Raw genomic sequence first — 22,348 nt, forward strand, 5'->3', positions numbered from 1 at the left:
TTTTAATCTGCCACAAAGGTTCATTTCATATCCATAATAATTAGCAGTAGTCTCTGCGGTATCGCTAAGTGTTAACAATGGAGATTACACTGAATTAATTTTACTTGTGATTTCCTGGTATATGCTTAGTTCAACACATGTCTTTGTGCACGTTCCAGTGTTTCACAACAAAGTAGCGTCCAGTTAATGTTTTAAATCTTGGCAAGAGGAAATATAAAGAACATTGTATGCTACCAAAATCAGGAACTTGTCCTGAAGACCTACGTATGTATTATTTTGATTAGTTAATATCTGTGAAATTCATTTGAATGATGTCTATATTTCTTTAAAAATTAAGGAACCATTTGAAGAAACAGGAAATATCTCGTACGATTCCGTGAATTGTGGATCGAATGGCGATTGTTGCGCCAAATAAAGACCGGAACAAAAATAGAAAATCCTTCTAGTGAGAAAGGAAAGGCTATGAAATAAAATCGAAGGGGGGGGGGGGGGGGGAGCGGGATGTTTACACATAAGCAGTGTGCAAAACGGGCTTCGTTTCGTGAAATCGGAAAGTGAATTGTATAAAGGGAAGAAAGATTCACATGAAGTATGAAATATGCGCCAAAATGTTACCGAGGGAAATCTATGATACTGGGCGCTCTGAACTGCATGTGACATGAACGTAACTGATTTTCAGGCTTCTTCGACGTGGTTAACAAATTCATGAAAAAATATGGAAAAGGAAGGCGCAAAATTACGAAGTTAACTTGAAGTAAACGTGAAGAGATGCCGTTAATAGATAAACTAAAGAGAAATTCGTTGCAGACGTGAAGAAGAAGCTTCTTGTTATCCCCTAAAATGATGCGTATTAGCCGGCCGCGGTGGTCTCGCGGTTCTAGGCACGCAGTCCGGAACCGTGCGACTGCTACGGTCGCAGGTTCGAATCCTGCCTCGGGCATGGATGTGTGTGATGTCCTTAGGTTAGTTAGGTTTAAGTAGTTCTAAGTTCTAGGGGACTGATGACCACAGCAGTTTAGTCCCATAGTGCTCAGAGCCATTTGAATGTTGATGCGTATAAAAGCAATCAGTGAGGTTTCGTACAAATCACACTTGATTTCGAGCGAAAAAAAAAAAAAAACAGACTCGCTTGTACAGTTGATGAATGCTTTGACAAATTCGGATACAACAATGTCAGTGATAAGTATCAGTGGATCTTCAGGAATGTCGAAGCAAATTAGGACCAATGATTAAAAATAGAAGACTGTTTATTTGGAGACATCTTATAATCGACATGGCAAAATCAGGAAATAAGGGAAAGAATAACTCATTAGCCCGCATCTCGTGGTCGTGCGGTAGCGTTCTCGCTTCCCGCGCCCGGGTTCCCGGGTTCGATTCCCGGCGGGGTCAGGGATTTTCTCTGCCTCGTGATGGCTGGGTGTTGTGTGTTGTCCTTAGGTTAGTTAGGTTAAAGTAGTTCTAGGGGACTGATGACCTCAGATGTTAAGTCCCATAGTGCTCAGAACCATTTGAGCCAAGAATAACTCATTGCTTTTGTTGGAATTCTGGCATGGGTATATCGACCCCTGCCTTTAGGAGTACGACGAAAAGACAGGTAATATAATTTGGATTCCACCCAGAATTAAGGGTGTGATTCAGCCTCTCTATAAATAAAATTTTACAGTAGATCAGTATTGTATTTTACAGTGTCTGTATAGTTCGATGCTATTTTCCATCGGACCTGCATGCATGTCCCAAGGAACAGACACTGCTGACGATTGACTGCCGTATTAAATTATGAAATGCATTCGCTAATAGTGAATACGGTTGTACAGCAGTGTCGTTCCGGGAAACACAGGTCATGCGAGACACAGCTGGCCCTCTTTGTGCATGATATACAACAGGCTCTAGATACCGGCTCACAGGTTGATGCCATATTTCTCGACTTTTGAAAGGCGTTCGACTCAGTTCCGCACTGTTGCTTGCTACAACAAGTGCGCGCTTACGGTATATCCAAGGACATATGCGGTTGGATAGAAAGTTTTCTAACAGACAGGGAGCAGTATGTCGTCCTGAACGGGGTAACTTCAACAGAAACAAGAGTAACTTCAGGTGTGCCCCAGGGCAGCGTAATAGGTCCTCTGCTTTTTACGATTTACATAAACGGTCTGGTTGATGGTATTGACGGCGGCCTTAGACTGATTGCCGCTGATGCTGTAGTCTACAGGACAGTAGTATCATACGAAAGTTGTGAACAAACCAATGAGGATTTGCAGAGAATAAATGCGTAGTGTAATGACTGGAAGTTATCTCTCAATATTAATAAATGTAACCTATTGCGTATAACAAGGCGAAAATCCCCATTAATGTATGAGTACAAAATAAATGATCAGTCTTTGGAAGCGGTAACGTCCGTCAAGTATCTGGGTGTGACTATTCGAAATGATCTCAAATGGAATGATCAGATTACACAAGTAATGGGTAAGGCGAACTCTAGGTTGCGGTTTATTGGTAGAATCCTGATGCAATGCAGTCCTTCAACAAAGGAAATAGCTTACAATACGTTAGTTCGTCCAGCCTTAGAGTATTGTTCGTCTGTATGGGACCCTTACCAGTTGGGTCTGATTCAAGAGATTGAGAAGGTCCAAAGAAGAGCGGCAAGATTCGTGACTGGTACATTTAGCCATCGCGAGACCATTACAAATCTCGTAGAACGTTTGAAGTGGACACACTTGCAGATAGACGACGCGCTAAACAGAAGGGGCTGCTCCCTAAATTCCGAAATCCAATCTTCACCGAGGATGTAGAGCATATATTATTACCACCAACTTTCAAATCGCGTAATGATCATCATTCAAAGATAAGGGAAATAAGAGCTCGTAATGAGGCGTTCAAACAGTCGTTTTTACCCTCGCGCGATCCGCTAGTGGAACAGAGGGGGGGAAATATGACTTTGGCGCGAATTGTGCCCTCCGCCACACACCGCTTGGAGGCTAGCGGAGTATATATGTAGATGTAGATCTTGCACAGATTTTCATATGTTACTAGTAAATCGTATAGCCGTCGTTCTATCGTATTCACAATTTGCGAAGGCACGCAAGGATGTACGAAGGAACATTGCGCCGAATTATACAGACACTGTAAAGTACAGGCACTAACGCACTGTATTTCATACCAAAGTAAGGCAATGTGATAAGCAAACCAACGTCTCTTCCTGTGCGGGATTCATGCGATTTGTATGCGAGCACTATAAGACTTAGGCACGAGAACATATGGAAGTTTGGGTCTAGTCGTGAGTCGTGCACGGATAGCCAAAGCCGTTACGGCGGCTGCTCGAGTAAAGCGGAAAATCGGGATTCGAATCCCGAAGAAATGATCAAATGTGCGTGAAATCTTAGGGGACTTAACTGCTAAGGTCATCAGTTCCTAAGATTACACACTACTTAACCTAAATTATCCTAAGGACAAACACACACACCCATGCCCGAGGGAGGACTCCAACCTCCACAGGGATCAGCGGCACAGTCCGTGAGTACAGCGCCCTAGACCGCTCGGCTAATTCCGCTCGGCTTCGAATCCCGATCCAGCGCAAATTTTCTTATGGTATTACACATCGTATAGCCGTTGTACAATCGTATTCGTAGTTTGTGAATGCATTCGATAATTTTTTTTTTTTTTTGAACAGCCGGAAGCATTTTTCACAAAATTTGCTAGACGATACAATTTCCGTTAGCTCTATGTAATTTCAGGTTTATCAGCGGAACAGTGTTATTAAACTTCAGTCATTTCTGCATTGACAGTTTGCAATACCACATTTTACGAATTTGATAAAGCATGGCTTGTACGACAAGCGGCACAGTATGCAGAACAACGGCCGGGAGCATTTGTTACTCCATTCCAGTTTCGCCTAAATAATGCGAGTAATTACTGTGAAGTGCCTGGTTGTATTACTTTTTCTTTCATCAGGAGTGCGTAGTGTAAGGAGAATGTTTTCGTTATCCAACAGACACTTCGCATTTGTGTTACGAATAAAAGCAATAAACAACTAACTGTTTCCTTGTTACCAAAAATATGTTATTTAAAACTTATCATAAGCTAGTTATTTGTGTAAGAATCACATCTGCAACAGTTTAGCTGTCGGTATGAGCTGTAAGTTATTCAAAAAATTAATGGTTTGAGACGTATTTAATATGGTTTCAGAGCTCAAATTTCATGTGTGTGCACTAGAAGTTCGCGCTACCCGTCGCTACCTCCTCTTGTCACAGCTACGGCTGCTTATTCGCCGATTCGCATGCCAGGCAGGAAGTGCTGTACAAGCCCCTTTTTAAGAGGTTCATATTGTGGCAAAAATGAATGACCGCAACATTTTTATAAATACTTGCTGTATGCCTTAGCAGCTAAAAATCCTTTCGGTGTATTATTCCTGCGTGAAAAATTTCAGGGTAGGTTTCGGCATGTCGGATTGGACATTCCCTTGTAAGTTGTGCACAAAATTTGAAGTGTAAGTACCATTAAAACATAATGCAACTTTTTATTTTTTATGAGCTATACACAGAATTTAAGTGGAAGTCGATTGTTTAGAGACATCAGGTGCTGTGAAACGAATCGCATTCACAGGTGACGTCCTCGGTGGTAACGAAAAAGCCAAATGTCACTATTCCTCCCACATTCACCTGGTCTTCGATCGTAAATGTGGCAGTAAGCGAAGGCACCATGACAGCCGTGGGGTACGTGAGCTTTACTGCGCACCGCCTGCATCCCTTCGTACTTACTGTCTTCGCAGCGATAACTGACAGCGTCACAGGGCCAGGACCATGCGTCCTTAGTCTGAGGAGCATGATAGTGAACTCACACAGATATTCAAATTCGCCTGATTTGGACCCGATGAGACACATCTGGGACGCAATTGCGTTTACAAACCAGCGGACCGCAATTTGCGGGGACTACGTGACGTGCGTGGACTAAGTTGGGTTCCAGTGGTGGCCCAACACACTGTTAAGCAGGTGGTCATAATGTTTGGCTCATCAGATTACAAAAAGTTCCAAGACGGATTTTATTACTGGCATGTAAGCGACATCAGCGCAGTTTCTGCGGTGCTAGGTTGCAGTAATAATGTAAATAACAGGGGTTCTTTCGACAAGTCAGTCGTGAGCACGCAATATTAATCAGTAGATATGTGGTCGTAGTATGCCAACGTTATTGTGTCACAAATTGCAGTGGAACAACATCTCTAAATAAAGTGTTCAAAACATTCTCCCGACTGTTTTAAAGCAGAGATAAGTGCGTGCTAAGTTTGTTCCACAAACATTGACTTCAGTCTAAAAAGAACGGCACGTGAACGTCTGCTGTGACTTGATCCAAATGCAAAACCCAAAAAATTATTTTGTAGAAAAATCAGCACCAATGACAAGAATTGGTGTCATCAATACGAACCTACGACAAAACGACAAAGTACAGAAATTCACATGAAAGGCCAACGCTTTGGCGACATAACAGATATCCGTGCCAACGTGATGCACGAGTTGACCAACGCCCAAAAAAAGCTTTATTCTGACGATTTTACGATGTTGTAGAAACGTTCTGTGCGTTGTACGGAAGTGGGAAGAGACTATGTAGATCACCTCTCGCCGGAGGTTCGAGTCCTCCCTGTCGGCCGCGGTGGTCTCGCGGTTCTAGGCACGCAGTCCGGAACCGTGCGACTGCTACGGTCGCAGGTTCGAATCCTGCCTCGGGCATGGATGTGTGTGATGTCCTTAGGTTAGTTAGGTTTAAGTAGTTCTAAGTTCTAGGGGACTAATGACCACAGCAGTTGAGTCCCATAGTGCTCAGAGCCATTTGAACCATTTCGAGTCCCCCCTCGGGCATGGGTACGTGTGTTGTTCTTACCATAAGTGACTTTGAGTAGTGTGTAAGTCTAGGGACCAGTGACCTCTGCAGTTTGGTCTCTTAGTAATTCACACACACACACACACACACACACACACACACTATGTAGAACAACTGAAACAGTAGAATTACCATAGTAACGCTTCTATATTTTTTATTAATCCAGTGTCGATCCTCTCTCGACTGACAGGGTACACACAGTGCCGAGATACATCATGACAAGTGAAATTAAGCGTTGTTTTAATGAGAGCGAGGATATATTCAATCATTTTTGATCATTTTAATAATTTATATTAAATATTATTATTGGTGAAGGAAGCAAATTCGTCATGCAGATACTTCGAGGGTCACTCCAAAATAAATGCACACTATTTTTTTAAAAAAATCCATCTTTTATTCTACATGTTTGAAAGTTTTACAGTGTGTAGATACATCCTTTAGGAACAATACTTTAATTTCTCCACATAATTTCCATCCCTCTCAACTACCTTACGCCATCTTGGAACCAGCGCCTGTATACCCGCACGGTAAAATTCTGGACCAACCTGTTGGAGCCATTGTTTGGCAGCGTGCACAAGGGAGTCATCATCTTCAAACCTTGTTCCACGAAGAGAGTCTTTCAGTTTCCCAGGGAGATGATAGTCACATGGAGCCAGGTCAGGACTGTAAGGCGGGTGTTTCAGTGTTGTTCATCCGAGTTTTGTGATCGCTTCCATGGTTTTTTGACTGACATGTGGCCGTGCATTGTCGTGCAACAGCAAAATATCCTGCAATTGCCGATGTGGTCGAACAAGACGCAGTCGAGCTTGAAGTTTCTTCAGTGTCGTCACATATGCATCAGAATTTATGTTGGTTCCACTTGGCATGATATACACAAGGAAGAGTCCTTCGGAATCAAAAAACACCGCAGCCATAACTTTTCCAGCAGAAGGTGTGGTTCTATTTTTTTTTCTTGGGTGAATTTGTATGATGCCACTCCATTGATTGCCTCTTCGTCTCTGGTGAATAATGATGGAGCCGTGTTTCATCACCTGTCACAATCCTCCCAAGAAATTCATCTCCACCATTCTCGTACTGTTCCAAAAGTTCATTGCATACCGTTTTTCTTGTTTTTTTTTGTGAGCCATTGTCAACATCCTGGGAACACACCTGGCACAAACCTTTTTTAACGCCAACACTTTCAGTACTCTGCAAACACTTCCTTCCCCTATCCCAACGTAGCGTGACAATTCGTTCACTGTGATGCGTCTGTCAGCAGTCACCAATTCGTGAACTCTCTGCACATTGTCTGGAGTGTGTGCAGTTCGAGGACTGCCGCTGCGCCGACAATCCTCAATATTGCAGTGCCCACTTTCATCGCGTAACGTGCTTGCCCACCGACTAACTATACTGCGATTGACAGCAGCATCTCCATACACCTTTTTAAACCTCTCGTGGATGTTTACCACTGTCTCGTTTTCACAGCACAGGAATTCTATGACACCACGTTGCTTCTGACGAACGTCAAGTGTAACAGCCATCTTGAAGATATGCTGTGACGGCGCCACTCACGGGAACAGGTTGAACTAAGTTTGAAAACAAGCGGGAAGGATGTGTCTACAGACTGTAAAACTTTCACACATGCATAATGAAAACTGCATTTTTACAAAAATAGTGTGCATTTCTTTTGGATTGACCCTCATAGTTTCTGCATCTAGATTCACCCAAGCAGATACAGCTTTAGAACACACACCTCTTCCCACAGTTCTTTCTCGTAACTGTCATCGGAATACTATTCCAGTGATTTTAAACACAGCCAGGTCTCTTTTATACACCTACAATAAGAAAAAAATACTTCTCATTTTTTACATTTACGTAAACTTCCGCTTCGATTGTTGAATCGCGCCAGATCGGTCCCGGATCGACTGTTTACTCGAATATATACGTCCGTCATTATGTACATATGGCTGTTTAGTTACTGCCCACTCAAAAGACGATCGATGGCTAACTTTTTTTTGTGTTGCGCTACAGGACCTACACATTTCCATAGCGTCCCATTACTTCTTCGGACTGAGTTGTTTGTATTCGTCTCGTGTAAGAGTTAGTTTACGGCTGGTCCGTTGACCCAGAGAACAGCTCTGTGAGTTAATATCCTCTTAGTTACTGTGCCTGAAATAAGATTTTGAACTCCTGTGCGTCCTAAAACTGCTACGTGAATCGCTTACGTACACAGTGTGTAGGAAATTTGTAAGTCTACCTGTGGAATACCCGTAGGAAACTCGGTAGAGTGCAGCTCGAGCGGTATTGGAGCCAGGCTGAGGCACTGATTCATTCGAGGGTATCGGATGTCGGAAGGAAAGCGCGACAAAAGTAAACTGGATTATCTGTGGGCTGCCGGCGGAGCGGCGCGCAGGCGGCAGGCGCAGTGTCGGAGGTACGAGCAGCGTGGTCGGTGGTCGGTGGTCGGCGGTCGGCGGTCGGCGCGCCTAGCCGAGACGCAGGAGGCCAGGGCGGCCCCGCGCAACACCCACTCCCAGGTAACAGCTCCGTTACAGCGTAACAGTTCTTTCCCAGGCACGGCTCTGTTGCCTGGTATGACCCTGCCTTCCTCCGAATACTGAACTGTCTTACCCAGCCAATTATATGGCAACCGACAGCTTAATGTGGACTCCGAACGACGTTCCAACTTGGCCTTTTTCACATCAGAAACAGATGTGAAATAAAACATAAGCGACAGATAAAAATTTTACGAACGACAGGGGATCGAGTCCTAGGCCTTTAGATACATAGGCTGTCACTAAAGCACCTTTTTATGGTTCAGTAACTCAATCGATAAAAATGGAACCTTTATAGGATCGATTGTTGTCCGTCTCTTAAGAAGATGCATTGAGTTGAAATATATGTCACATGCTTAGATCTACGGTACCTTGTCGACGTGAAAGTTTAACCTTTCTAAGCCAATGCAATCAAAAGATACCGCCATTTATGTCACATCTTTTGATACTCGCGAGCTCACTCGTCAAAACCTACAGGGTACTTGCGTTTGACATAGAGACATGAAATTTGGCAAGAAGCAAGGGATTACAGTACAATTAAAAGAAGAAATCCGAAAACTGTTAATCTGCAAATATAACACACGAATTTTTTTTTATCATTTTTTATCCATCTGTCTGTTCGTCCGTCCGTCGGTCTGTCTGTTAATACACATTGTTCTCAGAGACGGGTAGGGGTACCAAATTGAAACTTATGTCACATTCTAAGGCCTACGGTCCCTTGACAGCGTAAAAAATTTAAGCTTCTAAGTTAATGCAGCCATTTATGTCACATATTTTGATACTCGCAGACTCAGTCATCAAAATCTATAGGGTACTTCCCCTTTACCTAGAATCATGAAATTTAACGAGAAGCTAGTTTTCACAGGACAAGTAACGAAAAAAAAAATCGAAAATTATTAGACTGTAAATACAGCACATAAAAAATACCTTCTTACCATTAGAACTCAAATTGCATTCTTCGTCCGTCAGAAGCATAATAGAAAAATATTACCGCGTTGCCGACCGCGGTGGTCTAGTGGGTCAAGCGCTCAGTCCGGAACCGCGGGACTGCCACGGTCGCAGGTTCGAATCCTGCCTCGGGCATGGATGTGTGTTATGTCCTTAGGTTAGTTAAATTTAAGTAGTTCTAAGTTCTAGGGGACTGATGACCACAGATGTTGAGTCCCATAGTGCTCAGAGCCATTTGAATCATATTACCGCGTGAAAATATAAAATCTGAGTTGCAGTCATGTTTTATTAATTAAATAAAAGATATTTTATTGTATCTTCTCTCTCTACAAACATAAACTGGAGTCCCCTGCTCGCCTCTTTTTATGTTTCGGCAGGTTGCTTAAACTACTGCTGAGATTTTGGTTCAGTCTTGGGATTTCCGGGACCGATATCTCACCACTATCGATATCGATAATAGGCAAAAATCGTCGATTTTCTTGCTTCCTGGGATGGATTAACTATCTGTATACATAATTAAATTTGTGCAGAACCCTCAGCACGCTAGTCGTATTCGCACTTGACCATCTTTTATTTTCCATCCTATCTGTTTCTTCACTGTTCTTCTTCTGAGCCATGCTGTTCTAGGCGCTACAGTCGGGACCCAGGCGACCCCTACGGTCGCAGGTTCGAATCCTACCTCGGGCATGGAAGTGTGTGATGTCCTTAGGTTAGTTAGGTTTAAGTAGTTCTCAGTTCTAGGGTACTGACGACCACAGCAGTTAAGTCCCATAGTGCTCAGAGCCATTTGAGCCATTTCTTCTTCTGCATTTCTGTGCGCATGTTACATGACATCTCTCAAATTCCTTCGATGATAACTTTAGTTAGTCTTGTTATCATAGAAGGTGGGTAATCCCTTGACAGAACACTCTGAGCCATTGTGCCGCAAGCATTGAGCCACGGGAAGATGTATCAAATTGGAATAGGTGTAAAATAAGCTTACCGGACAAAATGTTAGACGCCCCCTACAAATACGTACTGGTCGATTTCTGGTGCTGTAGATAGTGTAGTCCTACCACGACACTCACGTGACCTTCCACCGCTGACGCAAGCCGCGACAGTGATGTGATGTGTATGCGCCAGTCAACTGTACTCAATCAGCGCAGTGAAATGCGTTGACGCGGATACGTCATTGAATAGCAGAAAAAATCTCTTGTGTCCGGACGTGCCCATGACCACATGACGGTAGAACAGCGGTCGTAAGAAGAACCTAAACGGCAGGGACAGGAGAGGAGTGCCTCTATTTGTCAGTGACAGTTTCAAATTCGATACGAATTGCTATTGTCAGTCACTAAAAGTCTACCTGAACCAGTTTCCGGGCGAACATTACGAAAGGGATTGCATTCAATGGGCATCTGGAGTCGGCTACCTCGCAAACAGGCCGGGTTGGAGATTTTCTCCGCTCGTGGACTGGGTGTTGTGTTGTCCTCATCATTTCATCCCCATCACCGGCGCGAAAGTCGCCAAATGTGTCGTCGACGGAAATAAGACTAGCACTTCCCCGGATGGGGCCTCCCGGTCGACACTGCCACACAATAATTTCATTTTTTTTGTACCTACGAAACAGCCAACACAACGAACACGAGGCGCTCGTGAAACAATTGCCTTCGATGGAGACTGGTCTGTACGTAGCACAAGAGTGACTGGAATTTCGGCGTCAATCAAATAGCTCTTTTAACTGAACTACAATTGTATCGCGAAGGCTGGCGGTGCGGTGCGAAAGCTTGGCGGACGGAGGACAGAGCTCGTCACGTCACAACCTTCACTTTGTACGCCACATTCTTCATGCGCTAAGGCGAGACTAAATACAGGAATTGTCACAATCCTTACCGTTACACACGTATTCAAAACTGCGTGGCTCTTACCGTACAACGGACCGAGAACGAACAACATCTGTTGCAGCAGACCATACCGACTCGCGTTGGTAGCAGGACTTGAATCTACTTCTAGGTGGGTGGAGACTGACAGAAATGTACAATTACGCAAGATGAGGCGTCTAATATTCTCACGTAAAATAACTTTTGACTCGTAAATGGTATTTGCAATCAATTTCATGTCGAAGAATAGAGACTGGTGGGTCTTGAATCAACTACCAATGAGTTTTCACAACTACACTAATTATAGACATACAGGTAAATACATTTTTATTGTAGAACTAACGTATTTTTGCACCGACATAGCAGATTTTTAATAGCAAATCTAATGATATAACTCTTTACAATGATATAACTCTTTTATTGTTGTTGTTGATGTTGTTGTTGTTGTTGTGGTCTTCATACCGAAGACTGGTTTCAATACTCTAGCCTATCCTTTGAAAGCTTATTCATTTATGAATAACCACTGCAACGTCTACCCATTTGAAACAGCTTGCTACAGTCTTGGTCTCTCTTTACACCTTTTACCCTGCGTTACCAAAGAGACGATTCCCTGATGCTTCATGAATTGTCCTATCAACCAAACTCTTCTTAAAATCAAGTAGTGGTCGTTTCGATGTAGGGGGCAAGTCGTGGGTATGGGTGATGTCTAGAAGTGTTGAGAGAGTCCGTGATCCTCAGTTATGAATAAATATATTCTGAAGGCGTCTTTGTATGAATCAACCGCCAAAACCATGCACAAACATATAATTTTATTCGGTCTTGGACACACTTTATTATTTTTTGTAGTATTTTGTACCGCAAGAAAACAAGGGAGAGGAGACATGATAAATACTGAAACATATGTATCCAAATTCCCTATTACATTGAATCGTAGAGTAGCAATCTGTCTAATTCCAGATCCTCAGTTACGGTAGAAACATTCAACTGACACACACACAAGAAATCTATACACGCAATCGTTTTTTCCAAATTTAGATGCTACCTATGCACGTGGGTGATGAATGTGTACCATTTTGGGCAATTAGTAAAATGTAAATTATTCACAGAATGACTTGAAAGCAACGATAAATCCCTATGTACTCTAAAGCAGCGTCATTCTTCCGTCGAGATTTCGCTTCAAATGTTTCAAATGGCTCTGAGCACTATGGGACTTACCTTCTCAGGCCATCAGTCCCCTAGAACAGAACTACTTAAACCTAACTAACATAAGGGCATCACACACACCCAAGTCCAAGGCAGGATTCGACCGTTCCAGACAGTAGCACCTAGAACCGCTCGGTCACTCCGGCCGGCGATATCGCTTCTCTAGGCTTTGTTACACATGAGCTGATGAGACAACGGATTCCTTACAGTGCTGTCACTAATAACCATGTGGTGCTCCAGATTCAGAATTTAAAAAATCAGTTTACTTTCTGAAATGAGAAAAATATATATAACAGCTCAGGTGAAAGGCCCCATAGTCATTTCCACAATGTGTAACGTTTTCAGCAGCGTCACACGAACTTACATAAAGGAACAAGAAAGAAACTCCAACCAATAGACAATGTAATTTTTATTCATTTTTATTTATTTATTTAACCTGATATGATTAGGACCATTAGGCCCTCTCTTACATCAGATCAGGTTTTCGCACATACAGTAACTTTTTACATCATAGTTATCTAAGAAATAACAGTTTTAATATGACAAATAATATCAAAATGATCTGAGTGTCTGAAGTGGCAATGTGAGCATTTAATACTATGATTTAATAAAGTTAATACTGGCAGTACTTTTAATACTGCAGCACGTGCCACTAATAGTGATGATAAAAATAATAATTTAAAAAATTAAAATAATAATGGCAATGTGAACACAAACGATAGTGGCAGATATAAAAAGAATAATACTCCATCTTGATCGATTTTTGTTGTTTAAGCTTTAAAATTTTACTCGTTTCGGCTTTAAAACATCTTCCGCCACTCTGAAAATGATTTAAGGGCTAAATTAGTAATTTGAGTTCAATGACTTGGTGGTGCTTCTTCTGAGACCACACAGCCTTCGTCCAGCTCATCATTTACACATTCTATTGCTTATTCTTTTTTGCTAATGCAGAATTATTTTAAAAGTAGGTCCAGAAGATGCAATGCTTCTGAGCAGATGTACCAATTCAGTGACTGGAGTTTTCCCAATAAATGACGTAAAAGAGTTAAAGTAGTCAGTGATCATTATGGCATTAGTCACTGTAATACAGGCACTTGATTGCTTTTTTATAGTATAAACATTATACTGGGTGAACATTAATAAAACCAATAAACTGCAAGGGCGGCTTCCTGACTGGAACTTGAGGAAAAAAAGGTCCCATGAATATGTGTCCGGAAATGCATCATTGCTACGATAGATGGCCCTGACGAACGGAAGTTCCTCTGACCACGTGCCGTGTCTATAGCCCATAGATGACGATTATCCAAATTGATGATTCCAGCTCTGGTAAAGGTTGCTTCGTCGGTAAAGAGGACTAATGACAGAAATTCCATAATTATGATGGCCTGGTGCAAAAACCATCGACAAGATCCTTATCGTAGAGGGAAATCCACTGCTGATAACCCTTGCACTAGTTGGAGGTGGTAGGGATAGTATCGGTTGACAAGCAGAATCAGAATACACATAACCATTCATCGGCTTACACCATGTTGGCGCGCCACTTGCCTGTGGCTTGTACTAGGGTTCGCCTCAATATGCTGTAAAACCTAGTCCTCCAAAACTGGTGTGAAAGGACCCATGATCACACAAACGCCCAAAAAGGGCTTGAAATGTTGTGTGATGGGGTTGGTGTGTAAGAGGGTACTTGTTTTGGAATAGCCGTTATGCCTCTCGGCCGTTTCCATCCGCTTGGCCGTATACAAACACCATCTCGGCTTTTTCCCGCCATGAATATTGGACCACCCTGCCGCTTACAGTACGCTGCGCCAACCACATTGCGTGCAACACACAAGGAACAGACGGCAAACTGTCAGAGGAACTTTCCTTCGTCACCGCCATCTGGCGTGGCAACGATGCATTTCCGGAACCATGTTCGTAGGACCTTTTTTCCTTCATTTCCAATCAGGAAGCCGTCCCTGCAATTTGTTGGTGTTATTAACATTCACCCAGTATAATGTTTATACTATAAAAAAGCAACCAGTTCCTTGTATTACAGTAACTAGTGCCATAATGATCATATACTACCTTAATTCTTTTATGTCATTTATTGAGAAAACTCCAGTCACTTAAATGGTACATTCAGAAAGCATTACACCTTCTGGAACTAGCTTTAAAATAATTCTGCATTAGCAAAAAGAATAAGCAATAGAATGTGTAAATGATGAGCTGGACGAAGGCTGTGTTGTCTCAGAAGAAGCACCAAGTCACTGAACTCTAATTTCTAATTTTACAAATCTTTACCAACAATTATTCAAATTATTCATTCGAAAGGGGATTCCTAACTATAAAACACGAAATAAGTTAATTCTATTCTCTCACACAAGTGCCGCAAAAGTAAGTGCAGTTTCATCAAATCACCACGCAGGGAGAATACGCCCAGAGTTCTTTGTTACAACCCTGACACAAACGCGCAATCCTTTGTTCAACTTGTGCTCCCTCATGCTACCTGCTTAAGCTCCAAGACCTGCTACGGTCATGGAGCATGGAGCATCCCAAACCGACTTCCAGTATGCGCAAGAGCTGGAAAATGTTTGCGTGAAATGGAAGTTCTTTCTGCTTACGTTGTAAATTTGACACGGAGGTGACCCGAAATTATCAAAACAGATCCGAATGATAATGCAGATTACGAGAACAAAGTGATTTTTGTACTACAATTAAGTCTGTCTCTCACTGTAGGTACTGTATATTTCAGTATGCTGTAACGTTTGTTGCCGGCCGCGGTGGTCTCGCGGTTCTAGGCGCGCAGTCCGGAACCGTGCGGCTGCTACGGTCGCAGGTTCGAATCTTGCCCCGGGCATGGATGTGTGTGATGTCCTTAGGTTAGTTGGGTTTAGGTAGTTCTAAGTTTTAGAGGACTAATGACCACAGCAGTTGAGTCCCATAGTGCTCAGAGCCATTTGAACCATTTTTTTGTAACGTTTGTTGAGGAATTGTAACAACACACTGTTCAATTTCTTCTGCAGTTTAGCAAGACTGTGAGGGTGTTTTTTGTAAGCAGAATCGTAAGGTAACTCCAAAAGAAAAAATCGAGTAAAGATAACTCAGGAGACAGATATGGTTAAGGCCCTTTCAAAATACCACTTGTCTACAGAAACATTGATCCGAGGCACTCTTAGTGTTGTTGAACGAAACACTGTCCTGCTGAAAACACATTTCTGTAGCTAGTCATTAAGTGCATTGCTTATAAATTGTTGAATTGCGTATACGCAGCGCTCACTGTAGACTGTGCGATGAAATAATGCAAAGAAGGTTCGCCTACATAATATTGCACGAGAAACATCCACTTATTAGTTGCGTAGGAGGATACTCATGCACCTACGTGGGTTCTCCATAGCCCACAGTGGTAATTCTGTGAATCCACATTTCCACCAAGATGGTTTCACGCCTCGTCAGATTAAAACCAATCATCGAGATTTTCCCCGTTTGGTGCTACAGATTTCAATGAAAGCTCAACGTCGACCATTGTCCCTAGGTAACAACTCACTGACAGCAGCAATTCTGTACCTACGTATCTTTAAACACTAGAGCAATACAGTGTTTGGACTACCAACGCAGAAACCTGACTGGTAGTATAGGAGCCACAGAGACTTCGTCGGACTCAAGGAGTCTGCATCTTTAATTTGTGGTGTTAGCACATACGGTTGATAACTTCTGTCTGCATCTCCACATTTCCTGTCTTCTGAACCTTGTTGTGCACCATATTTTTCTGCGAAAACATTTTGAGTCTCTGCGTAATGGACATTTAACATTCTGGATAAAAATGAATAATCTTCAGTGTAATGTGCAGCCATTGTAATGTGTTTAAAAAAAATATCGTACCAGTAACAGGAAAGAAACGTCTTCCTACAAGATTGTATCACTTTTTGATTACAGTGTATATACGCTCACACACATTTGCAAACAAACTATGGATAAATGCTCAAAATTTTGTTAAAAATACATGGGAGGTAACAGAGTTATTTGGCATAGTGCAGGATTAATCACGATAAGAACAAACAGGACATCAAAGGGAATAATGGAATGAACAGTAACTACGGACAATGCCATAATTATACACTAAACGAAAGTGAAAAATGAACACTTCTAAGGAAGTTGCGTTACCTAATTGGTAAAACACCTAAACCAGTTCCGACGCACTTGTCACGGTCTCAGTGTACAACTGCAGTGTTTGGTTGTTGCTAAAGATGGCTACACAAGTGCAATTGTTGACGAAGGCAGTCAAACAACAGGTGTATTAAATGGTTCAAATGGCTCTGAGCACTATGGGACTTAACTGCTGAGGTCACCAGTCCCCCAGAACTTAGAACTACTTAAACCTAACTAACCTAAGGACATTACAAACATCCATGCCCGAGGCAGGATTCGAACCTGCGACCGTAGTGGTCACGTGGTTCCAGACTGAAGCACCCAGAACCGCTCGGCCACTCCGGCCGGCCACAGGTGTATTAACCTAGAATTAAATCCATAAAAGTTGTTAAGCAGTTGCATTAGAGATAGCTAGTGAACTGGGGAGAGAGCGCCCTTGTCACCACGTCGTACGGAATAAATCAGTGTGTGACATTGAGTGCACGATGGACACGGCGCGTGATATCATCGCAATTCATTGCGGCCATTTCGTGGGTACCGGACGTTCTAATTTTCTTATTTATTTGCTGCATCAACTTTATGATCGGATCGTACGTTCTACCAAGCGAGATGGCGCAGTGGCTAGCACACAAGACTTGAATTCGGGGGACGACGGTTCGGACCCGCGTCCGACCATCCTGATTTAGTTTTTCCGTGATTTCCCTAAATCACTACAGGCAAGTGCCGGGATGGTTCCTTTGACAGGGCACGACCGACTTCCTTCCCCATCCTTCCCTATTCCGATGGGTTCGATGACCTCGCTGTTTGGTCCCTTCACCCCAATCAACCAACCAACCAAAGGTACATTCTATTAATAAAATGCAAGTATACTATCTTAGTTTCAATAACGCCATATACAGTCGTAACATACACTTACAAATCGAATACGCAATATACGAGGATACATTCAGAAATAATACCTCCGAATTTTTATGTGAAAACACTTAAATCTTCTTGCATAAAGCAATCGTTATTAACATTGTATACCTTTATTCCGAACTGCAACGTGTAACGTGGCAGTGTGTAAGGTAACTACGTTGTTCGTGAGAAACAGCAATCGAGTGTCGTATTCGAAGAGTTCGCCCATACATGGAAAACCATGTCCTTCAGCATGACAACGCCACACCACACGCGAGAGCTGCGACATCTGCAACAATCCGATGCCTTGGGTTCACAGTCATCGATCATCCTCCATATGGTACATACTTGGCCCCATCCGATTTTCATCTGTTTCAACACTCAAAGAACACCTTACAGGACTTCGCTTTCATAGTGATTAAGAGGTGCAAGCAGTGCAGAAGTTGTGGCTCCGTCAGTAAAGTCAGACATTCCACAGTGACGGTGTCAACAAAGTGGTATCTCGTTGAGAGAAATGTGTTCGCCGACATCGTGCCTATATTGAGAAATAAATAGGTAGACTTGAATAATAAAGATGAAGAATGTTAACGCTTTGATGCATGAGTGGCTGGACTAGCAAAAATGCATGAGAGGGATCTTACAGACAAGTGCCAAATATTGGTCTTAAAAGAAGTATTATCAAATTTGGAAGGGGTTGGTAACATAGGATGAATAAGAAAGTATTTACTATGATACTGTGGCCTTTATCTTAATATAATATCAGATACAGTATTATAAACCACGTTATTTTCCTGCGTTCAACAACTAACTATCAATTTTACTGATCCTCATCATAAGATTTACTCATTAATAATAAAACACTTCACAAATAATTGCCCTATGTTCTTTGCACGTATTCTTTGAGAATTTGCAGCATGACTTGTTTGTGTATGGTGATGTGACGTATGCCAGGAGATCTCTAACATCATCCCATCGATCCTCTCCTGGCAATCCGTAGGAGTTCCTGATGACAACGAATCCATTAACTGAATATGTTCAGCGGGCTTATACTGCCAAGTTCTTTGTAAGTGCCAGTTCTAGGCGCTTCAGTCTGGAACCGCGCGACCGCTACGGTCGCAGGTTCGAATCCTGCCTCGGGCATGGATGTGTGTGATGTCCTTAGGTTAGTTAGGTTTAAGTAGTTCTAAGTTCTAGGGGGCTGATGACCTCAGATGTTAAGTCCCATAGTGCTCAGAGCCATTTGAACCATTTTTTTCTTTGTAAACATGTCTCGAATTTTTAATCACTGATATAACACCACTTACCCTTTCACCCCGTGAAGTTTTACTTCGTTTTCTCCTCTCTTTCTCGATGTTCCATTTAATTTGTCAGGCAGTATAGATTTCATTTGTCACGAAATACTCGAAGAATATTATTGATGAGGTCTGCGTGAAGATCATCGTGGATCGTCATTCATACTGCTTCAACACGAATAGAAAACACCCATTCCGAAGATGTTTCACTTCATAGTTTCTTGTCGCACATAAAACAAACTAAAGTCGTTCTCAAACCGGCGTTTTGTTTGAACACCTCGGCGTTTTGATTCGCCTGGCCCTGATGGACGTTGTATGCGCTTGCCTTCCTTCTGCCTTGGAGCTGAGTTATTCTACGGTTATAGGGGGAAGCGCTGTTTAAAGTGGAGCTCGAATAGCTGTGCGAATTGTTATTTTTTAGAAGTACAAGACACAAGTTGTATCAGAGAGCACTATCGCTCGATTTTTCCCAGCGACAACAAGAACATCGAAGTTAGGTTTGGTAAAAAAAAGAAATGTAATGTCTTTTATCACTCAGTCAGACACTGTGCTAGAAATTTCAGAGCGTTTTGACCGAAGAATAGGAGTTTTAATCAGTATTCTTGATACCAGAGGTCAAATTTGTTCTTGCCGAAGTGAGTCTCTGGCACGCAGCTATACACGTCGTGTCGTCAGATGGCCTTCGACAGTAGACTCGGTGACATGGGTACAGACAGTCGTTGATGCACTGTGACGTCAAACTAACAGCACCGCTTTCTCTTCACAGTTGCATTATCTGCAGCGCAATCTGTTGCGATCGGTGGATGGGTAGCGGGTGCATTTTAGTGAAATATATGAATCTAGTGTAACCTTATTTTTACAAGAATTTCAAACATCTTGCAACATTTTACGTTGTCGAGTGCGTTTACTAGGTCAACAAATACCATGAAAAGACAGCAAAATTGTCTCTCTGGAGGCTTTACCTTTCCTAAAGCCAAACTGGTCTTCATCTAACCGACCTTCGATTTACTTTTCCTTTATTTTGTATACAGGGTGAACCTGAACTCCATCGATAATATGTCAGACACTATCCAGGGACATTTTTTGAGTGTTTTCATATGACGTACCTGCTGTGGTCTCCGGTGGCTCGTTACAGAGTAACTGCATTTCGTTTGGTTTCTTAACCCCCAACCCCCTCCTATATTTGTATCTGTATTGCACTGAAAATACCTGCGGAACGGAGCATATGGCAACGGTAGGCTCTGTGCGTCTCGTTTAAAAACGAACTTGTTCCATCCACTCAAGCTGTTAGTCAATCACAATATTGCTGCATCTCGGAGTGAGAGAACTTAGGTAGTCTTATCGTGAGTTTTTATCGTTATATTTCACGAGAATATGCTAACCACTTAATATTATACGCACAGCTGTCCTGAAAGCATTCGCAACGCTATGTGTTTTCCTTAACCACTACTGAATTTGCTTAGTGTAACGTCACCGGGTGTTTCTCACAACGACCATGGGAGGCCAACTGCAGTAATATCGTGATGGGGTAGTACTTCCTATTGATAACAGTAAGTTAGGTTTGATTTTCACTCTTAACCTAGCATTCTGTACCGATCGGTTCTGTCTCGGGTTTGTTTTTCCGATTGTGTTAGTTAACGTTAACAATGATACAGGCAGTATGGATAGCCTTACTGATGAAATGTTGGACGACACGCGCCTCGTGTAAGGGTTCCCTGAATGTAGTGAATGAGTTACACAACTACAATATACTGAGCTGGTCACACTGTGAACACAAACACTTCACAGTACCTTTGCATCTGTCTAAGGGTTGTTGCACTATAATAAGTTTTCTGCTGTACGTTTTGGTGACTGCATGTTTCAGGCTTTTCACTGTTGTGAAGATTCTTAGCAAAAACTAATAAACCGAATAAATTATAATTACATTACTATTCTGTAACGAGTCACCAGGATCACAAGTCCCTTATACTGAAATACTAGGAAAATATCCGTGAACCACCTCCGAAATTTTGTAGGTGGAGTTCGGGTGCAACCTCGATTAGTCGTATCAGCAACTAATCTGCACGAAGTAGGTTTTCAGGGGGAGAATCACAATACATGCTGAATGTTCCAGAGATTCCAGATATTCTGCCAGTAACATTTACCGAGAAAAATCAATTTGAAAAATCCTGCAAGGAGGAACGATTTTCCAGAGAAGGTAGCAATGTGAACGCACACGTTCAAGAAATACCGGATCTTTATTAAATTCTGGGCTTATTGGATGAAATGCCTCAACGTTCAAACCATTTAGTGATCTCACCAAGTCTGTGAGTCAGTCACGTAGTCCTCCTGGATAAAAAGGGTGAGTGATGGACCATATGGACAGAGGCGATGTTGCAAACGTTACAGATTTCACAGGTCGGCAGTCCGAGATTCACACCGATCAACAAAATTGCTCTTCCAGTACAGGAAGCATACAGGAAGTGCGTCCCCAAGGAATTCTGAACAGATTTTTTTTCAGATTTTTATAGGCGAGTTTTCGGTTTATTGCCTTCACACGTGATTGCTCGTTGAAGACCTGGTATTTGATCCCAGAGCCATCAGGTAGCTGGGATGGAGATGACGGACTTAACGAAGTTCAGTTCAAGTGAATGGAATGCATGTATTTCTGTGCAAACACGATGTCTTTTTAAGTTATGTGTAGCCCTTGAATTAGGTATCTTTAAACTGTACTCCTACTTTGTCCATGTGAAATTTTTTTTGAAAAATTTGCAATGAACCAGTTGCAGAAGAGCGTTTACTGTTTGCAACGTATGCTTTCCAGTGCAATTATCGGATCTTGTTAGCTCTCTGAGGGCACTGAGATAGCTACAAGAAATTTGTATTACTTATTTACTCACATTTAATATCTGCCCCAGCGGTTCCTTCCTTCCAACAGCCCTCCAAAATGATGTTCTACCGGTAAAGCGTATATCTGGAAACCGAGAGGTCGCGGTATAGACCCCGGTCGGCTCACAGAAATTTCAAGTCTGCATTTAATTTATCTTTCACCTCTCAACGATGCGAAGAGTCGCCAGGAACGAAACGTGGTTAGAATTCCACGTTAAACTGTAAGACTCCTCTTCTTGGTTAGGTAATAAGGTAGATTAGATAGCATAAGTCGACAAAGTGGCGTCCAATTGAAAAACTTGACCCCTCCCACTGAGACATTCGCAGTTATTAATATTTGGTCATTGGTGAAGGAGAAGTAACAGTTTTAACATAGACTCGCGGACGAGTCAGAGGTTATCAACACTTATCAGGACTGATTTACAAGTGTACGAATGCTGAGGACGGTTGCGAATCTCCGGATAAAGGTTTTCTTACCTAACTACCAAAACAGAAACAGAATGTCAGTGAACTGCCTGGTTCGTAGACGGTATCATGCCACAGCCTGACCTCCAGGTGTGGTCTCGCGGTTCTAGGCGCTTCAGTCTGGCACCACGCGACCGCTACGGTCGCAGGTTCGAATCTTGCCTCGGGAATGGGTGTGTGAGATGTCCTTGGATTAGTTAGGTTTAAATAGTTCTAAGTTATAGGGGACGGATGACCTCAGCTGTTAAATCCCATAGTGCTCAGAGCCATTTTGAGCCACAGCCTGTGCGTGTGA

At 42.5% G+C, this 22,348-nt stretch overlaps 1 protein-coding gene across 4 annotated transcripts in view; it reads left to right on the top strand.

Annotated features, from left to right (window-relative positions):
- LOC126298824 (solute carrier family 41 member 2-like) overlaps nt 1-22,348 on the top strand; it is an 874,873-nt gene that overhangs the window by 205,200 nt on the left and 647,325 nt on the right. For 3 of the 4 annotated variants that reach the window (XM_049990291.1, XM_049990293.1, XM_049990300.1), the window contains exon 1: nt 8,285-8,381. The exons of the other annotated variant lie outside the window; for it this stretch is intronic. The gene's annotated coding sequence lies outside the window, so the exon portion shown is untranslated. Of the gene's footprint in view, nt 1-8,284; nt 8,382-22,348 lie in introns of those variants that run through there. 4 annotated transcript variants of the gene reach the window in all.

Source organism: Schistocerca gregaria, chromosome X (genome assembly GCF_023897955.1).
Source record: "Schistocerca gregaria isolate iqSchGreg1 chromosome X, iqSchGreg1.2, whole genome shotgun sequence".
NCBI classification, from domain to species: domain Eukaryota; kingdom Metazoa; phylum Arthropoda; class Insecta; order Orthoptera; family Acrididae; genus Schistocerca; species Schistocerca gregaria.